The sequence below is a fragment of the Mytilus galloprovincialis genome, chromosome 7, assembly GCF_965363235.1.
Source record: "Mytilus galloprovincialis chromosome 7, xbMytGall1.hap1.1, whole genome shotgun sequence".
Classification (NCBI taxonomy): Eukaryota; Metazoa; Mollusca; class Bivalvia; order Mytilida; family Mytilidae; genus Mytilus; species Mytilus galloprovincialis.
Window position 1 is genome coordinate 87,336,583 of NC_134844.1, and position 22,425 is coordinate 87,359,007.

Sequence of the window (22,425 nt, forward strand, 5' to 3'; positions counted from 1 at the left end):
TTAATTATGTAAGAATAAAATGTTAAAAAGAAACTAAAAAAAATCATCCATGTTGTATGTTGTATTTTTTTGTCAATTAAAAACTTTAAAATTGCAATAGTTCTATTAGCATTTAAACGCAGCCAGATTTGAATACAAGTTAAGAAATTCCGGTAAAGTCAATGATATCAAACAGATGTACAATGGTATAACAAATTGGGTAATATTGCATTTAGTTTTTATTAAAGATTAAAACTACTATTTTTTGCTTCATAATTGAATCTTTCCGCCAATTGCCGCTAAGAAAGTAATCAAAATTTGTTTCCTTTTATTTTTATACACTTTCGGAATTACGAATCTGAATTTTATTTTCAATTAATTTACACAATTTAATTATTGTATCTTTATTCTCATCGTGTATTAAATCTTAGTGTATTAACATCGTGACAGCATACTCTTTCTAATCCTTTCTGTTTATCCTTTCCAAATAACAACATTTATACCTGTGTACGCTTGAACTCACACCTGCGGCTAAATAGCTACAAGGTAAACGAATTGACCTCAAGCCGAGAAATATACAGTTACCTTTACAAAATAATATACACACTCTGCTCACACATTAGTTGCATTGAAATGATTATCAAAACAATAACGGTAAATAGAACTGAAATATTTTCAGTTCAATATCAGTAAAAATGTTCAATAAATATTTTATGAAAAAAATCTCAACAATAATTAATTAAATTATTCAAAAACATTTACTAGAGATAATTTTATAGGAGTTTAATTCAATCAATACAAAACGGTATGTACATATTCATTTTCGTTCATTCTTATATTGTGGTTAATAACTACGACCATTCGTCAGCTGTGCGCTTTTAATTACGTATATTGTCGATAAGCTATAAGAGTTAAACAGATTTTATTTTTTCCCAGAATTCAATAAATCGGGCTAATACGTCACGACCCACTCGAGAATTCAACCAAAAAAGTTTTCTCCGTTATTAGAAGGAATATAAATTTAAAACTTTTCAAATGTGTTTTTTATGTTAAGATGAACATAATTAGATGATAAGTAAAAAATCGCGGAATTTCCCTTTAATGTGTGTAATTAATTGTTTCAACGTGTTCAAGTATTGAATTTAAATCTTTACTTATATCTAAATTTGGGTTCTTATGATTAAAATTAAAAAGATATTTCCATGTGTAATGTATGATTCCAAAAGGTTGGCATTAGGTACATGTACCTTGTCGGTGTTTCCTTTTGCCAATATCACCATTATTATGTTACCCCGCGTATTGTTTTTAGACGTGAGAAGAACTTATCAGCAACATTTCAATGTGTGTACCGACCTAATATAGCTTACTTTTGTCAGGCATCGACATAAATGAACCGAATTTCATAGATATAGATAATTTTGAATGAAAAATGTCAAAATTGTCACATTAAATAGTTTTCAAAAAAGGGATGAGAAAAAAGAAATAGCACTGCTATAAATATATTAAACTACACATATATGCCGTTAGGAATTACATGTATGTGCAGGTTTAATGATTGTTAAATCAGCTCACTAGTCAAACAAGAGGCTGTCACAACGACAGCAAACCGGATTTATTAATATTTATTTCTGTCCTGGCAATATCTCAAGAACCATTTATACTGATGAATGGTGAAAGTGAAAATCGTCAATATCAAATTTGACCTCCATTTTGTCATCAGTATCAACATCTTAAAATTTGAAAAGCTTAGATTGAATGGTTCATGAGTAAATGCAACAACGTGAATGGAAACGCCATTTCACAATCTTTCAAGAACCATAACTCCTGAACGGTAAAAGTCAAAATGGTCATTATTAAACTTAACCTCTAATTTGCCATCAGTTACAACATATAAAAATTTCAAAAGCTTTGGTTGAATGGTTCATGAGAAAATGCACGGACACGACTGGAAACACCATTTTTTAATCTTTCAAGAACCATAACTCCTGAACGGTAAAAGTCAAAATCGTCATTATTGAACTCGACCTCCATTTTGTCATCAGTAACAACATATTAAAATTTGGGAAGCTTCGGTAGAACAGATCATGCGTAAATGCACGGACACGACTGGAAACTCCATTTTTCAATATTTCAAGAACCATAACTCCTGAACGGTAAAAGTCAAAACCGCCATTATTGAACTTGACCTTCATTTAGTTGTCAGTAACAACATATTAAAATTTTAAAAGCTTTGGTTTAACGGTTCATGAGTTAATGCACGGACAACATTTGATTGTCTCCCGCCCTCCCACCCGCCCGCCGTACATCCCCAAATCAATAACCGACATTTTTGTCACAAAAATCCGGTTTAAAAGGTTCACAACTTCACAAATAATACAAGATGGTCTTGATGTTTAGACTCTAAGTACTTTCGTTGTTAATTATCTAATTCCCCACTCTGAAGTTGATCATCAGGAGGATCGCAAGCTTTAACACTAGACTTGCGACAGGCTCAAACTAGTTATATCAGCTCACACTCATTAAGTATAACCAACATCTAAGATTCATATATACACTGTAGGACCACCACCGTCAATAAGAGGTCACCAGTCTTCTATACTAATAATTTGGTGTTATCTGTATCCTTCAATCATGTTGTGACTGTCAGAACAATAAATAAAGGCAACGGTAGGTCTATATAATTTGGTGCGACTGTCATACAAGTGAGAGGTTAAGCTATCTATTAAACCAGGTTCAGTCCACCATTGTCTGCATTAGAAAATGTATGTACCAACTCAGGAATATGACAGTTTTTGTCCATTCGTTTGATGTGTACTGTCAATCGATTTTTCCATTTGAAAAGGGACTTTCCGTTTTGAATTTTCCTCGGAGTTTAGTACCAGGGATGGGCACGATTACTGACAAATGTAATCGATTAATAATCGATCAAAATTTATAATTATATTGAATTAATCCTTTTGTTTGGATAACCACCCTATTTACAGGTTATAAAACTGCCAATGGGGTACAATATATAACCTTGGGCAAAATAATGTAAATCTCTTTCTTAATTAGACATAATTGAAATGAAAACAAAGTCTGTATATTATTGATTAGAAGACTTTGATCATCTGATTAGTGAAGACAAGAAGTTTGTTCAGATTTTTGTATTCTTTAATCAAATTATAAACAATAATTATATATTTATAGTGTCAAAATGGGATACATGTATCTGTTTCTGAAAAGAATTTCAATGGATAGCCATTTGTTCATTGTCTTAATGAAAATTGTGCTTTAAGGAATTTTAATACAAATGAACTTACTACTCTAATGTTGTACAGAACTCTTATTAAAAATTATGCTTTAATGAATTTTAATACAAATAAGCTTAATACTTTAATGTAGAACAGAACTTAACTTAAGACATATTTCTTATTTTAAATCTATTTTCTTATTTAAAATCTATATTCTTATTATATATATAAAAGGTCTTGAACTATTAAAAAAAGCACATAAATCCATTTGTTTCAAAGCTAGTTATATAGTAAAATTAAGTAGGGGATCTTAGGGTTGATCATAATGCAGCATGAGACAATAGATAGAAATTAAAGACAGTTGATAAACTGATAAGTCATATTAATACATTCTATTTTATCAAACTCCGAAACAGTGGTGACGTTGCTTCGCTAAACTATCATTAAAGTCAACGTAGCGTAGTAAAGAGGACGTAACCGCTGTTTCGGAGTTCGCTATTTTATCTGTACTACAAAGTGATCAATACATACATATTTTCATTAAAAAAAAATGTTATATTTGATGAAACTATTTTACTAAAGTAATCGAAATGTAATCGATGATTACATCATAATTTTTGCTGTAATCGATTAAATTACGATTATACATGTAATCGAAAATGTCTTCGATTACTGAAAAAAATGTAATCAATTACAATCGATTACGATTACAGATTACGATTACCCCATCACTGTTCATTTATATTTTGAATGATTACATCTGTTTTATATCTTTCAATGTTTAATGTAAACACACCAATTTAGCGCTTTACAACTTGTAAAAAACTCATCATAGATACCAGGTCTAAATTTTGTATATACGCAAAACAACCGCTTATTGTGAATAAATGTATTTTGTATGTGCATAGTTGTCGTTGGGTTGCTGCCAACTCTACATGCACACAACATCTTCCTAACTATTAAGCTAGAGATATGAAATAGTTGCATTTTTTATTTAAACTGTTATTTTGTTTAACGTGTGTTGAAAGCTTTTTTATCTATTCTTGTTTATATGGAAAAATTAGACAAACCAATTAGCTTTCAATCAACAACTCATTTCTGGAGTATAGTTTATGTTAACGTTGCTTCTTTTATGATTTCATCACCAATAAGATCATTTAAAGTCAAACACTGCAAGTTGGTTGCCATTATTGGTAGCGGCATACATCTGTGTATATGTTCTGTTAAATGCAATACCCCATATATCACCGTATTGGTATTCTTTGTCTAAAATATTTTGGTTTAAATCTTCTCCCTCTTTTGAAAGCCTAACAACAGAATTTTGCGACGCGACATAAACGCTGCCATCACGGTCAATACAGATGCCTTTAGTTCTTCTGTCACAGTGTGATCTGTGCTTACATAAAAGTTTGCCATCTTCTGTAATAACATAGAAAGAATGACACGACACATACATTTGATTTTTGTCAACCTCGTGCATGAAACAAATAGCTGTGCTATCTACACATGGAACATCAACGATGTGTAAAGGACATCCGTCTTTAGAAAAAAACTGCATCTTTTTAAACGTCCCAACAACTAATCTGTCTTTAAAGAACGTAATACCATACGGTTTTGGAAAAGTTTTTACAGTTTTGTCCACTTTCATTGGAATGTACTTTATAAACTGTATTTTTCCTATTCGTGGAAGTGTTACAACGGCCTCGTCAGTATCATCAATTACACATATATCAAAAACTTTACCAGTCACTTCACATGATTTGTCGACACTTCCATTCGGAAAACATCGTGAGACAGTATTGTCATCCATACGACATATCAGTACATTGTTTTGTTTTGTGACAGCAATACCTTGGACTAAACTAGACTGAAAGTCAATCGTAGACTTGCAATATAATGTTTTAGCCGAATCATTGTGGCGAATGGCTTCTGCCACTTGAGCTTTACTGAACTCACCGTGTAATACTATATTTAACGGCGTTTTCTCAATTGAAATATCCTCTAAGGTCGGAAACGATGGTGATTCAAGCTTTTCGGGGAAATGTATTTTAATCCTATCAAGTTTTTGACTCTTATCGATAGATAATGATGCTTCTTTTGTTAGTTGTAACTTTATCTGGTGGGCCAGAATTAATACTTGGCTTTCGGACCCATGTTTAATAACCTTTTCTAATTCCTCTTGACGTTTCGTATATAACATATTTGATTCTGTTAAAGAATGTTCCTGTTCTTGAAATCGAAGTCGGTATTCTGTACATACCTTATCGATTTGCTCACTCAAAACGGTGGCCGACTCCTCAATGTGCTTTTGTAAACGAGTTTTAAAAGTATTAATGCTTTGATTTGTAGCTATTCTTTGGTCCTCTAATCCTTTAATTTCTTGTCCGATTGTGGTTTCAATAGAGCAAAAAGCTTTAACTGAAAGTTTAAGGTCTTTTGATACATCGCTGACTAACGCGGATGAACGAACATCTTTCGCCGCAACGTCTAAGGGCAATAACTTACTGCATGCCCTATGTTCCGCGGTCATGCACTGCCTACAAGTTAAAGCATCGTGGTCGATGCAAAATAAATCCAGCAACATATCGTTGTGCTTTGAACATTGTTTGTTTTCCAGCGTGGGGAAGATACCCGCTTCTGATACATCAACCACATGATGAGTTTTCGTTGCCTTTCCTTTTTTGTGAAACTGGAAACATTCTTTACACAGATTCTCTTCGCATTCTGTACACCATTTAACAGCCGGAACTAATGTATCTTCCGTCTCACATGGCTGACAAAGATGTTTGGAAGCCATCTGAAAGGGAAAATGATTGATTAGTATGATAAAAAAAATATTAGCGACTTATGAAATGTTTTGATTTTGTCAAACATTAGGCTGGACGCAGACGAATTAAACAATAAATGAATATTGTGTACGTTTGGCAAACGTTACGACGGGGATGAAAGGGTAGAAGTGGATCCAGCCATTTTTTAAAAGGGGGTTTCCTCCACTGTTATATTTCTTGAAAACCTACATCCTTTGGTTTGCCGACAAAATATAAGTAAACATATGTTTGCAGTCAAGAAATAATGTAGAGTTCAAATCAAGTGTTGTAAAAACAAATATTGGCTGACTATGTGGTATGTTTTTGCTCATTATTGAAGACCTATGGTGACAAATAGTCATTGGGTCTCTGGTAGAGAGAGTGACAATCACTGCCACTGAATGGGGACATAATAAAAAAGAAGATTTCTATTGTATAGTGTACAATAAAACAAAATTTTTGATCTACGACTTAGATAAAACTTTAAAAACCTCTATACACTATATGTAACTTATTTCTTTCATTTTAGGACATCTCTGTTCAAAGTCGGGAGTCTGTAGTTCTGACAGTGGATGCTCTTGGTTCATGTCTGTCGTGTTTACTTTGTTAAATTAACTGTTACTTTTCCCAATTAAATTGTTTGACATTTTTCATGTTGGGCCCTTTTAAAGTCGACTAAACGGCGTAGGTTTGAAGGCTGTACGGTTGCCTGTAATTACTTTTGAATACTTCATTTTTTTCTTTGGTGGATAGTTTTCACATTGGCAATAATACCACATATCCTTACTTTTAAATACTATTAATGATCATAAATGACCAGCAAGAAAAGATCTACAATAACGGTGACATCCCATTAGTCCGACAACCATTATTCCGACATCCCATTGCTCCGACAGCCCATTACTATAAACAGCCCAATACTCCGACAGCCCATTATTCCGACAGCCCATTATTCCGACAGCTCAATACTCCGACAGCCCAATTCTCCGACAACTCATTATTCCGACAATGCATCGGTAATAGTTGTATCGATTAATTATACTTTAAAAGAGCAATTCCGTCCTCGATAATATTGGTGGTTGTCCGTTTAGATTCGTTTATTTTTTCTCTTACAGGATATATGCATCAGTGCCTTTGGTTAATACACATGCCTATTGTAAATCTTTACCCTCGTTACCCTTCAGTTTAATTCCTCAAAAGTTTTACTCGTGTCCGTCCGTTCGTCCGTCCAAAGGTTGGCTTCAGTCCTCCAACTTTAGTTTGTCTTCACCAAATGTTATGAAAAAATACACAATGCTAATTACCACACAACACATATCAAGTTAAATTTGTTTTCGGCCTCTGTGTTCGTTCTAGAGTTATGCCCCTTATCAAATAAAAAAAAATGCTACATTTTTCGTTTTCGTTCTCTAACTGGAGTAAATTTATCTCAACTAAATTCTATGAAATATAAAAGCATTACTTATTAGCACAAAACTCTGACCAAGTACACATTGGGTAGTGTCAATTGTATCGTTCTTCAGTTATGCCCCTTTATAACTGTATAAGGTAGGCAATCAGGGGCATCACATGTGCCCCCATGGACACATTCTCTGTTTCTTGTTTGAAGAGTCCGGGAATTTCAATTTTATTAAATTTTCGGCGCGGGGTTCCTTTGTCCTTATCAGCTGTTCTAGTCCACGGTTTGTTTTTATTTCTGTTGATTGACACGATTTTTGTTATCATATCTTCGATTTCCTCACTTTTGAATCAACGGACTGGAGTTCCGCCACCATTTACCAAACACATATCAGCATGATCTGAGTTGCCATCTTTGGTCGCAGCACTTTCAACCGTAAAAATAAGCAACGCTGGCTCCTCCAAAGACACATACCTTGTGTTTGATGAATTGTTCGGGTACCATGTAGCCGCGAAATATAGAGACAGTACACGTGCAATTATCATAACGGTCAATCACACATACGACATGACACTTGATTGACATGTATTATGAAGTGGAACTGATTTTGTATCACGAACCAATTAAACAATTCAATTTTATCATAAACATGATGAAGCAGTTGGAACAGGGGCAAGGCGGTTTGAAAATGTTTGAGAATTAAAACTTTTTTCAATGCTTGGGGTGCAATTATAAAAACAAACGTAAATGAATAAAATGGCAGTCGATATTCTAAAAAGTTGCGGACGCACAACAAGATACACGCAAACAATCACATGTACAACAGGGATAGCAAGAAGTCCCGTGTAGAAGAGGGTCATGACTAAGTGAGATAGTAAGATATATAAGACAAAGATGTGGTTTGAAAAAAACAGTACAAACACAAGTAAAATATAAAAGATTTTGATGTGTTCTCGATTGCTTTTATTAGGTCCTTCACCATCTTTGCGAAAGTTTCAAACAATATTCATGACTATGTTGTAGTTTGTAATTCGGAATCCTCTGGAAGTTTCAGGGTTGTATTTCTATTAGAAAATCAAGAGCCCCTTTAATTTTCCTGAAATAGATTGTATGCAGTGATCCTCCGATTATGCAAATTAGATGGCAACGACCAATTGATGGAAATCTTAGAAATGTTCTTGGGCATAGAACATGTGACTTCTTAAAAAAAGCAATCAATGGTACGATGCATTGCATCTTCACCAAGATCATCCAATCAGCTTCAATCATTAAAATCGTGCGAAATTCGTCCTCCTCGTGGCATTTCCTCCAAGTTATCCCAACTGAAGGATGGCATTATGTAACTCGCGGAAGAAGAGGAGGACACATTTTGATTTACAATGGTTTTAAGTACCAAAAAAACAAAACCAGACTCGATAAAGTACATTGGAGATGCTGGCGTCCTGCATGCAGAGCCCCACTGAGAACAAATTTGATCAATTTTGATGAGGAGGAACCAAATATAGATGTACTTCATGTGAGTGTTATCCATTTTAACTTAACAAATCAACCAATATATCTATACTTCCAAACTTTTGGTGTAAAGTCTGAACACCTTAGTCCGATTATCTAAAATATCGATTGACAAACTCATATAAAGTGCCCAGAAATATTATAATCGCCAGAGTTCGCATACCCTTTACGTACATGTATCAATCATTGAATTCGACGTTTTAACCGTCGATATAACATGCGCATACCAATAACAAGTTGGTTCCTTCCACTTCATTTGAAGTCCTTTTAAAAAAAATACTCTAGTTTAAGGTGGTATTGGAGAATTAACTTAAAATGATATAACTTTTTCATATTTTGCCAAAACGTAGTATAGATTGTGATATGTTCAAAAATAGAATAAAACTGATAGGTCACTGAGTATTTACTAAGGCTACAGGTCGTGGCACAATGACAAATTTTATATGGATTATACAGGGAAAAAAATCATTATGTGATAAGAACATGTAGAAGCTAAACTGAAATATATACTTGTAAAATAAAATACGAAAAGATAGCTTTTACAAAATGCTGTCAGAATATCAAAAGAAAAGATAGTGTTACCGTATTTTTTCCGATCAAAATGGTTAAAATAAGAACTGGTAAAATTTCATCTTGAATCTTTCAGAAAACTCTTTTTTTTTAAGTTACCTCCCCTTAAAGTGTCAATCTAAAAGTATTAAAAGTCAATCAAAAATAATCTATGCACGTAAATATATTAATGTTTATAAGTTTAAATCTTATTTTGTCATTCTTTTGAATGAAAACTTACATTATTTATCGACATTTCTCCTCAAATTTTGATCATTTAATTGAAAATCTGCACCTTAGATTCTTTGTTATTTACAATAATTGGCGAAAGACAACCATACCACCTTAACCATTTAAAACTAAATATACCAAAACGCTTTTTAAATCTTATTATAGTTAGGAATCAGATTGTTAGCCAATATATAATCAAATTTGAAGTTTATCCTCGATATTGATATACTCTGTAAATATCGTCAATATCATTTCCAAAAATAGTAACATCGAGTCAATATCGTTTTCAAACTTACAATATGATCTACATATGTAATATACAAATGTAGGAGTGTTCACTCAGTAAATACGTTATATGGACCTGTAAGATTATAATGAACCTCGGACTTCGTCCTCGGTCCATATAATCTGAACAGGTCCATATATAATAAAGTACTGACCTGACCTCGTTTGAAGTCCATAATTAGTAAATATATCGAAGGATAGATACCTGTTTGACCGAATAGTAATATGAATTAGGAAAACGAAATAAATCCACTTAAATAAACTTTTGATCCTTTTTATATATCTTACTAAATGATGCTAGGAAACATAATTTAATATTAAAAAAATCTTTCCCAGGTTGGTCAACATGATCATCCAGAGGACCAAGATTTAATTCTGAGTTCCAATATAAGACGACAAATGACGGCTGCGGTGGCGGATAACCCTTCCCTTACAGTTCGAGAGGCATATGACGATATATAGCCCATCAGATCCCTCCATCAGAAAGGGACAATATCCCTACGTATGACAGTGTAAGATCTTCTCTTGACCGAACAAGAAGAAGATACATGCCTGAGATACCAGCATCAATAAATGACGTCGACATTCGTGGACGCTGGCGCGTTACGCTAGATGGGAACCGTTTTCTCAGTAAATTGGATAATGGATGGGGCATTGATGTTTTTTGCACGACACAAGCACTCCGTTGTTTGGGTCAATGCAACGACATCTATATTGATGCAACATTTAAATCTACACCAGCTCCTTACAAGCAATTTCTAACCATCCATGGATTTTATAGGGACAGAGTTATACCTCTTGTATTTGCCTTGATGACTGACAGAAATGTGGCTAATTATCGCCAAATTTTGGGACATCTGAAGAGGCGATACTCCCGCCTAACCAATAACCAGCTTACCCCTACCAATATAATATCTGATTTCGAAACCGCTATAATGACTGCTGCTCATACAGACTTTCCAAATTCTCGTATCATGGGCTGCTTTTTTCATTTTTGTAAAATTGTCTGGAGGCGTGTACAAAAAGAGGGACTAAGACGCTCTTACAACAGAAGTGCAAGACTAAAAAGGTGCATTCGCAAGCTGATGGCCATAGCGTACCTCCCTGTAGCAGTTGTGCGACAGAATTTTCATTTGTTTGTGCAAGATGTAGAAACCAGAAACCTATGCAGGAGATATCATGGTTTGAGAGATCTCCTGCTCTATTTTGAGCGCAATTATCTCAATGGTCAGTTCCAACCGGCAACATGGAATGTGTTCAACAGGGATATGGACAATCGAACCAATAATCACGTTGATGGTAAGTGGAAAATAAAATTACGTTGACAAAGTAACAGACAATTAACTCTGTAATTTTAAACACATAATAACATCTTTATATCAAACCCAACTTTTGTTTCGGTCCGAAGGGTAAACTGTTTTTGACCAATCCGTCTATCCGTCAGAACATCATTATCAGTTTTTATCTTGTCATCGTAGCCCCTTTAAAACAACTTTAAAGATTTATTTACGATTGAAGATAAGGAATTTGATTTCTCCACTTCTATCACACGTGATTTGAGGTAAATGTGCATTATTAATATAATATAGGCACACCTCTAGAAAAGCACACCTTATAAGTCGTGTCTAAATTTACAATTGTTTTAATTTTTAACAAGAATTGTTTTTTAAAAGCATGGGTGTATAACGCACACTCTTAAAGTACATCCATTTTATATCAATCAAAATCTAAAAATACCACATTGCCAATACCAATTTAGCAACCACATGCACATATATAACCTTAAATTAGTGTAGGGCGAAGCAGTCCATAGCTTTTTAGAAAGCTAAAACTTGATTAAATTCTAATAACGTCCGGATCCACTACCGGAAGCTATCTCAGCCAATCAAATAAACGTATTTCCTAATATGCAAATCATAAAATAATCATTGACCAATAAGTTTGCGATTAAGAAACGTGTGGAGCACGTTTTTAAACGGTCGCGTTTTGTTACTAGATAGTGCAATCATATTACGCGCGGATTCACTGAGCAGAAGACAATCGTGTGCTGTATGGTTATTGCCCATTTTCATTTAATTATCTATACTTGTTAAACGTGTAACATGTACGTTGTAATATGAAAACTACATTTATCTTACGATCAGAGTACCCTATTTTTGCCGGATACTTGGTGCCATGGTTTCAGGTTTATTAACACAACGTCGTTTTTATTCTTCTTTTCAGGTTTTAACCACAGGTGGAATACAACCGTTGGGAGGAAACACCCCAATATTTGGTATTTCATAAAAAAAAAGTGAAAAAAGAAGAACGCAGATCGGTTCTTGGTATACAGGCAAGTAATCGCGGTGACAATCCGCCTACCCGGAGGCTTAAATATAGACGTTTAATTTACAGGCTAGAATTGATCGATTGCAGGCCACATACAGAGCTGGCAACAGAAACATTTACCTTTAGGGGCGGTTCCTAGATTTTAAAAGGGGCGTTATTCTATCAAATTAAAAAAAATATATCACCGAGCGTAGCGAGACTAAAAACAATATTGACGATTTTAAGGCAAAACACGATAATTTGTCCAATCCTTGGGTGAACGACATGTTCGTCCCCACCCCCGAATCCACCATCTGCCTTGAAATTACGACAAAACTGAACTTTGTACAAACATCGTAGTTTCAGAATAGGAAAAAAGAAAGGTTTCTCATTCCTTTTTTTCATCTTTGCTTGAACATAAAATGTTTCAGTATTATATTTTGCATACAACATAAAACTTAAATCAGTGTTTTAAAGTCAGAAAGAAAGTTAAAACAATTTTTGGTAACTTCCGCCAAAAAAGAAATGTATCTAAGAATATCCGAATAAAAGAAATCTGATTTGGACTAGTTTTAGATTCAATGGAATTTATAACGACTTCTTGAATATCTATTCCCCATATTTTTGGATCGAATTTGAAGGGGGTCATATTTAAGTTTGTTTTAAAACAGGGAGATTAGCTAGAGATCAATCAGACTTCATTTAGATGGACTTGTCAGTAGATACAAAGAATTTGGGGGAGGGGGAGTAAAAGATTGGAAAGAGAAAAGTATTTTCTGTTTATTAAACATTTAAAATTTAAAATATAACATCTAATTCTTCCTCGGTTTATCTTTCTCTATTAAAAAAAATGGGAATAGATTTAATAGAAACATTAAAAAAAAATCTACCATTAAATTGCAATTTTACAATAAGTATAAACCTAAAAAAAAGTTATTAATTTAAAACTTACCAATGAAAGTCGTGTTTTCCCCTTTCTTTACCCTACAATAAACTTTCCTAGGATCCGTGGATTGCGGAATATCGTCCACATATAAAACGTTCACGTAAATTAATGACGTCATGTGTTAAAACAGTTATTGGCCAATCAAATCGGTATATAAAATTTAATCTGCACGCGCTCAGGATGACCCTTTAACCCAAACTCCTACGTCGTTCGGGTTAATAAGGGTCACCTGAGCTGTGCAGATTAAATTAATATACCGACTTGCTTGGTCAATAACTATAACTTATTTCGAGCTATAGGGACATTTCGGACCATACACAACTTGAACTCTTAATGTATCACAATGAGGTTCTTTTTCATATTATATAATTGGTTAAAAACAATCGCGACAGAAAAAGATTCAAATTGAAGGTCAATACATATATTATATGTTGGTTTTACTAATTTTATTGTCATTTGTTTGTTCTTGTGAAATATAAAAATGAGGAGATGTTGTAATTGCTTGCCATTGAGGCAACTATCCACCAAAGTTTAACTGAAGTTGATGTAGGATATATAGAAAACCATACTGCCTTAATCAATGAGAAAAATCCATACCTTATAGTCCGTTAAAAATGCCGCGACATATGCTAGACTATCATGGACTTTTTAAAAACAACTTCCGTAAAACAAATATGACATACATGATCATACATGGATCAAAGACTACCACTTATCTACAGGTTCATAACTTGGGACAGGCACATACAGAATGTGTCGGGGTTAAACATGTCTAAAGGAGCCAACCCTCCCAAACCTGGACTGGCATATGCAGTTGTGATATAGTACAAATATAAGAACAAACTATAAAAAACACTCTATAACTAATTCCAATTCTTCACATTCAAATAAGAAGAGGTGGTATGATTGCCAATTGTCTGTATTTAAGTTAGCAAGGAACCTTTGCATCATATTTCCGTATGTATACGGAGTTTGAAGTTAATCCATAAGAAAATAATTCTGTACATTAACAATGGTAAAAACATACACGGAAGATTTCTGTATTCATACGTTATGGAATAGACCCTTAGACGGACGTTTTTACACTGAAACCGCGTAATATTTTTTTCTAAAGTGTCGCACAAATGGGTTGTCGGATTAATGGGCTGTCGGATTAATGGGCTGTCGGACTATTGGGTTGTCGGACTAATGGGTTGTCGGAGCAATGGGCTGTCGGAACAATGGGTTGTCGGATTAATGAGCTGTCGGACTAATGGGCTGTCGGAATAATGGCGTGTAACCGATTATCCGACCGACGACGAATAATCGGAAAATGGCTATCGGTCAGGTTAACTTACATAAATGTTTTTGTTATACTTCCCCCCTTTCTCTGTCTACGTGTTTAAATTTAGGTTTTTCAAACAAGATATAGTTTCGGATAATTTCAAATTTTGCTTCAAAAATGTATCTACTAGCTAGATAGTATTATAATAAACCGTTCAGTAAATTCCTTACCGTAAAGCTTTAACCCAAATAGACGGTGCAGTTCTGTATCTGTTTATCTTCACACAAAACCACACGATAATATTATACACTGTTTATATATTAAATACTATAGAGTTGATAGAGTTAAATCGATTCATTAATAGTTATCCCACGATGACGCGGTGTGTCAGTGTAAGATCACCCCGATGGCCAGAGGCCAGAGGGTGATCTTACACTGACACACCAAGTCCGAGTGGGATAACTATTTTACATCCCAGCTGTTTAAGATTAGACCAAAAACCATTTACAATTCATAAAATCTAGTTTAGAACGCCACACAACCATTATAATATACTTTATATATTACTATATGATGTATACCCTTTGAAAAAAGAATGTCTAGAATTCCAACAACAATTCCTAGACAAATACACTATTCAGTCATCTATAGCAGAGATGTGGCTAGACATCAGCACCGCACTAACTAACATCCTAGATTCATCAGTACCATCAAAGATGACCACCAGCCGCTTTAGTCAACCCTGGATCACAAAAGAGATAAAAGCACTATCACGACGTAAGAAAAGATGCTTTAATAGGGTCAAATCATCAAACAGATCAAGGGATAAGAAAAAGTATCAACATCTAAAATCTGCAACAAAAACAGCATGCAAAAAGGCCTACAATGATTATCTAACCAACATAATCTCACCAGATTGCACTTCAAACCCAAAACGCTTCTGGAGTTTTATTAACAGTAAAAACAAGGACAGCAGTGGAGTGGCACCTCTTAAAGCAACAGATGGCCTTACATACTCAGAACCAACGGCAAAAGCGAACATCCTGAACAACCAATTTTCATCGGTATTTAATTCCAACGAACCAGAAGACAACATCAAACCAATGGGTAAACAGAAGTTCCCGAATATGTTTAACATTAACATCACAGAACCAGGAGTATTAAAACTACTACAAGGCCTTAAAATCCACAAAGCTACTGGGCCAGATGGATTGTCAGCTAGATTGTTGAAGTTCGTAGGCTCTGAAATAGCACCAGTCTTCACAGTCTTTTTCCAGGCATCCATTAACCAAGGAGCGATCCCAAAGGAATGGAAGAAGGCAGACGTAGTTCCTATATTTAAGAAAGGTGCTAAGAACCGCCCTGAAAACTACAGACCTGTCTCGCTCACATCCATCACCTGTAAAATGCTGGAGCATATAATCACGAGCAGCATAATGAAACACCTAGAGAAACACACCATACTAACAGACGCACAGCATGGCTTCCGTAAACACAGATCCTGTGAATCTCAACTTATAATCACTATCCAGGATCTAGCCAAAACAGTCGATAACACCGGACAAACATATGTCATCCTCCTGGACTTCTCCAAGGCTTTCGACAAGGTTCCTCATAAGCGACTTATGCATAAGCTACATCACTACGGAATACGGGGTAGTCTCCATAGCTGGATTGAAGACTTTCTCAACGAAAGAACACAACATGTCGTTCTCGAAAACGGTAAATCTAATACTGCACCTGTCCAATCAGGAGTTCCTCAGGGCAGTGTCCTTGGACCGATCCTTTTTCTACTTTACATTAACGACCTACCAGATTACACAGTCAACAAATCATCAGTTAGACTCTTTGCCGATGACTGCGTATTGTACAGGGAAATAAAAAACACCAAAGATGCAGAACTACTTCAACAAGATCTGGAAACCCTACAAGAATGGGAGAATGATTGGCTCATGGAATTTCATCCCAAAAAGTGCCAAGTCATTCACATTACCAACAAGAGGAAACCAATTAGACAGCCATATATCATCCATGGTCACGTCTTAGAGGAAGTAGAATGTGCAAAATATCTGGGGGCCAACATCCACCACAAACTAAACTGGACTACTCACATAGACCAAGTAGTAAGAAAAGCCAACAACACCAGGGCTTTTCTACAGAGAAATATATCACAATGCCCACGAAAGACCAAGGAACTCTGCTACAAGACCCTTGTGAGACCACAGATGGAGTATGCAAGCATCATTTGGGATCCACACACAGCAAACAACATCCACAACCTGGAAATGGTACAACGTAGGGCAGCAAGATTTGTTACTGGTGACTACCACCGAACCACTAGTGTAACAAACCTATTACACCAGCTGCAATGGCCAACCCTACAAGAGCGTAGAGCAACGAATAAAGTTATAATGATGTACCGCATAGTTAACCACTTGGTTGCAATACCAACATCCTGCTTAATCCCAACAGCAGCAACATTAAGAGGACACAACCAACGATTCCTTGTTCCATTCGCAAGAACGCAGCTTTACCAGTACTCGTTCTTCCCAGACGCCATCAGATTATGGAACAGTCTACCACCAACTACTGTAGCCTGCAACTCAATTGACACATTCAAGTGTGAGTTGCAGAAGACCAAGATGTATTAAGGACTGTGCGAAATTTTTAACTGTACATACTATTTTTTAACTGCACTGTAAATATTGGTTTGTCTGCACCACGCATCAGTTCGATAATACACCAGATGGTGGTATGAACTGTATATGGAAGAAGAAGAAGAAGAAGTTACCCCCGAACACGATGAGTAGTTATCAAACAATGTCAACTCGCCCCACTTGCCAATCGGCCCACACTATATCGCCACTATATAAAAAAAATCGTCACACTCTTGTCTACCGACTCTCCCTACTTTAAAAAAAGTGTAAAATCAAATTGAACAATCAGTCTGATTTCTCACTTATTAACGAAAAAGGTTTAAACCCCACTGAATAAAGGTTTGCCAACTCGACCCATTGATCAAAAGATCTTGCTTCCGTTAAGTATGTTAAATTACTGTTCGTTGATATCCAGTCGTCCTGGTGTAGTGGTATGTGTTGTGGCTTGATATGCCAAAGGTCTTGAGTTCGAATCCCAGCATAGACACTGGATTTTTTCTACGTGAATTTTGATACATAGTCTTTTCCGTATAATTAATTAGAAGTTTCACAGTGGATGTGTCCTTCCCGCCAAAATGTTTCAGAACAAAGGAAAGTATGCATAACAAAGACACTCAAACTGGGGTGATCTGATAGGGGTGGTCCGGCTCAGACACGGTAGGTATAGTGTCCGGCTAGAATCGTGGTTTTTCGAGTGATTTGATCGGGCTTTTTTTTTTCGAGTGAATAAGATCAAAAATGTAAACAAACAGACTTCTTTTCTAACAAGACGTGATATATATAAGTTTGAGTTTGATATACTAGGTTATACATGATATGCTAGCTTTTGAGATATAAAGATAGTATCATTCTGACATTGCTTTTCGTTTAAAAAATTAAATTTAGCCTTAAAATGCTTTTATTTCAAAATACCGAATAAAGCCATTTTCTTACACATATATAAACCAATGCAAATGTCGACGGAAATGCATACATAGAATCCATATTTCATTCGATATACAGACACTTTACAAAAAGTACTGTTTTTGCATTAAAAACGACATTTTGAGAGTGACCATAAATCACTCGAAAAACCACGATCCTAGCCGGACACTATACCTACCGTGAGTAGAGGTACTAACTAGGATTAATGGAATGGATAAAAACAATTGTATTATTGTCTGTCATAGTTATGATAGTGAAATTGAAAAAAATGTTCTGGACCATGCCCTGTATACTTAACATAATGAATAAAAAAGCTTCACTTATTTTCCAGTGGCGGATTCAGGGGGGGGGGGTTCCGGGGGTGCGCACCCCGCTTTATTTTTGCCGATCAATGCATTTGTATCGGGACATATGTTTTGCACCCCCCCTTTGCCCTGGGTGCCCTGGGTTAGCACCCCCCCCTTTCGAAAATTCCTGCATCCGCCCCTGTTTTCCATGATACTGAATATGAGACGATCATTAATTTTCATTTTTTGAAAAATGTGCGGGTGGGGAAAAGTTGGATACGAGTTGTATGAGTTGCAATTGGTTTAAATAGATATTAAATTCAGTTATTTCTCATCTGCTCATGAGTATATCGGTCTGACTGTTTATTTCCTTTTGTTTGAACATGTTGAGGATTTGATATAGTTTATTTCTTCACGTTGGCCACACTGAGGCGGACTCCTTTTTCTGGCACCTTTGGATGAACGCCCGATGGAGCGTGCCCTTTGACCTCCGGGGTTAGCTGCGGACAATGCACTAGCACTGTCTTTATATGTACCAGCCCTAACAAAAAACGCATGCTGTTCCGGTAATCGCTTGATAAACTGAGAGAGAATTTCATGGTCCTTCTTTTCCCAAAATCTGAGGCTTCTCAACTATCTGTCCATAAAAATCTTCCAAAATTTGACCCTACTTAACTTATTTTTTGAAAATTTTATTCGCTCTCCCGGAACACGGTCGGACTTTGCCATATTCAACATACAGATATATAACAAATGGTTACTGAAGGCAGTGGCTATTGTCTAGCTCCGGCAAAATAGTCTCCTTGCGGTAATTCGCCGGCTCCGTATATTATAATATTACTAATTTGCCGATCTTATTTCAGATTTTTTTAAAACTATAGAAAAAAACATTGCTATTGAAATCATTGACGTTCTTTTGGTGTATATATATTTAATAGGAATGTCAATTTTAATTTGCATGTCGTTTTTGCTTATGTATAATAATAATAAGACACACTTTTTGATATTCTTATTCAAAGTGTATGTTTCTATAACATGTAAATGAAGCTCCAATTGTACATGTAGTTCTAGCATCAAATGTTTCCATCGAACGGACAGACAACTAACAATTTACCCCCTTTTCTCCAAATACATAGAATATTACAATAACGAAATAGGGTCTAACAAAAGGGGGTAAAGTTGAGCTGTCTTTCTCAATTGTGGACAGATAGAACACTGGTATTAAACTATCACATTGATACCTTAAGAATGAAAAAGGGGGCATTGATTACCGAAGAGGGGCCAGCCCCACTTATGTCTCAGTGAGTCCCTTAATCATAATATCATAAAGAATTTTTACCAAAAAGGCGAGGCCGTGCTACCCACCCTTTTTCCCATTTCATAAATTTGACTCTGGTGAACGAAATCGGACATCAATGGTAGAAATCTCATTTATAACCATCAAATGAAGGCAAATCACATGTTTTATGGCAATCACATTTATATATTGGTACATTGTATACGAGCAGGTTAATTTGTTGAACACTGTTTGGTAAACTCTATATGTCTTTTTATTTTGTTTTTGTGTTAATGGGTTGCTGTCTCATCTAAGTTTAAAACACTAGTGTGGATCTAGCCGGCGTTAATATTCATGAGGCTAGCCGTCAATAATATTCATGAGATCAAAACCGCGTTCGATGAAATGTTTTGGGTAGTTATTAGATTGTGACAATAAAATAACTTTTGCTGTTAATATCCATTATGGTTATGCTATTTATAGCAATATAAAGTAATTAGGAAATAGTAAGCCAATAGGTGTCTTCTGCAAGGTCCGCGTCATTTAAAACGCTTTTTCGAGTGTTTTCTCAAGACCATGCTCTCAAATGCTCTCCCTTGACACCATTTGCGAGTATGGTCTTCAATAAACAATGATAGTCCGTCGGAAGGGGACGATAAATCATGGCTGACCCGTGTTAAGAGAGAGTCTGACTCATATCTCTTGCACGTAAAAGACACCCTTGAAGTTTTCGAAAAAGAGTAGGCTATTGCCGCTACAAGACAGCACTCCCACCCGCAAAGTGGAAAGGGATTAATATAAGTTGCAAAACTTGTTACCCAATCCACTATAAAATAAATATGTTTAAACTAAATGCTTTATGCAGATGCGGATTTTAAAAAGAAATTGTCAGGCCCTAAGCTAGGCAAAAACTGGAGTGCAACATGTAACAAACCAGGTGCTCCGCAGGGCGCAGCTTTATACGACCGCAGAGGTCGAACCCTGAACAGTTGGGGCAAGTATGGACAAAACATTCAAGCATGATACAGCTCTGAATTTGATTGTGATCAAATTTTTGACATTACATGGTTTTTTTTTTACACAAAACAAATGCCAAGATTTTACAAATCAATTAAAGATTTCTTCTTCAAACTTTTTAAATCTAAAATTAAATAGTTGACACAGCATAGGTTTCTGACACAGAATGAATGTGGTCTAATGAACTTAAAAGGTTTTTTTGCCTTTGAGCAATTCACTATGCTGTTGAATATTAATCCTCTCAAAAAAATGTTTGAAGAAATTTTCTTTTTATTTATGAAATCTGAAATGAGAAAAATTTAACCCCCCCCCCCTTTTTTTTCACATCCCCGTTTCCCTTTTTCAAAACTGATATCAATTCAAATTTCTAATGGAGTTTGCAACAATAACTACTCATTTAAATACATCATAAAATATTAAGATGTAAAAAACTGCTTGTTATCACTGAATGGTAAAGATTATTTAAATTTATCAGTTGGTAGTAAAAAGTGTATATACATTGTATATTGTATATAACAAAGATTTAAGTTGATTCTGGACAAAGAAAGATAACTCCAATTAAAAAAAATTCTTGCTATTGCATATTGTGCAATAGGATATTTCTTGCTTACTATTCTGGACAAAGAAAGATAACTCTAATTAAAAAAAAATTTGCTATTTCACAATATTGTGCAATTAGATATTTCTTGCCATTGCACAATACTGTGCAATTGAAAAGACTTGCTATTGCACAATACTTAATATAATAATTTTAGATCCTGATTTGGACCAACTTGAAAACTGGGCCCATAATCAAAAATCTAAGTACATGTTTAGATTCAGCATATCAAAGAGGCCCAAGAATTCAATTTTTGTTAAAATCAAACTTAGTTTAATTTTGGACCCTTTGGACTTTAATGTAGAATTTGAAATTTGAAAACAGGACCAAAAATGAAAAATCTACATACACAGTTAGATTTGGCATATCAAAGAACCCCAAGGATTCAATTTTTGATGAAATCAAACAAAGTTTAATTTTGGACCCTTTGGACCTTAATGTAGACCAATTTGAAAACGGGACCAAAAGTTGAGAATCTACATATACAGTTAGATTCGGCATATCAAAGAACCCCAATTATTCAATTTTGATGAAATCAAACAAAGTTTAATTTTGGACCCTTTGGGCCCCTTTTTCCTAAACTGTTGGGACCAAAACTCCCAAAATCAATACCAACCTTCCTTTTATGGTCATAAGCCTTGTGTTTAAATTTCATAGATTTGTATTTACTTATACTAACGTTATGGTGCGAAAACCAAAAAAAATGCTTATTTGGGTCCCTTTTTGGCCCCTAATTCCTAAACTGTTGGGTCCTAAACTCCCAAAATCAATACCAACCTTCCTTTTGTGGTCATAAACATTGTGTTTAAATTTCATAGATTTCTATTTACTTAACCTAAGGTTATTGTGCAAAAACCAAGAAAAATGCTTATTTGGGCCCTTTATTGGCCCCTTATTCCTAAACTATTGAAACCAAAACTCCCAAAATCAATCCCAATCTTTCTTTTGTGGTCATAAACCTTGTGTCAAAATTTCATAGATTTCTATTAACTTAAACTAAAGTTATGGTGCGAAAACCAAGAAAATGCTTATTTGGGCCCTTTTTGGCCCCTAATTCCTAAAATGTTGTGACCAAAACTCCCAAAATCAATACCAACCTTCCTTTTATGGTCATAAACCTTGTGTTAAAATTTCATAGATTTCTATTCACTTTT

At 35.0% G+C, this 22,425-nt stretch overlaps 1 long non-coding RNA gene across 1 annotated transcript; it reads right to left on the reverse strand.

Annotated features, from left to right (window-relative positions):
- Positions 1–3,110: 3,110 nt before the first annotated feature.
- LOC143083928 (uncharacterized) lies at positions 3,111–14,901 on the reverse strand. The gene is made up of 2 exons (XR_012980945.1): positions 14,743–14,901; positions 3,111–6,009 (listed from the first exon to the last, which is right to left on the reverse strand). It is a non-coding gene; the product is annotated as an uncharacterized LOC143083928 (long non-coding RNA).
- Positions 14,902–22,425: the final 7,524 nt, after the last annotated feature.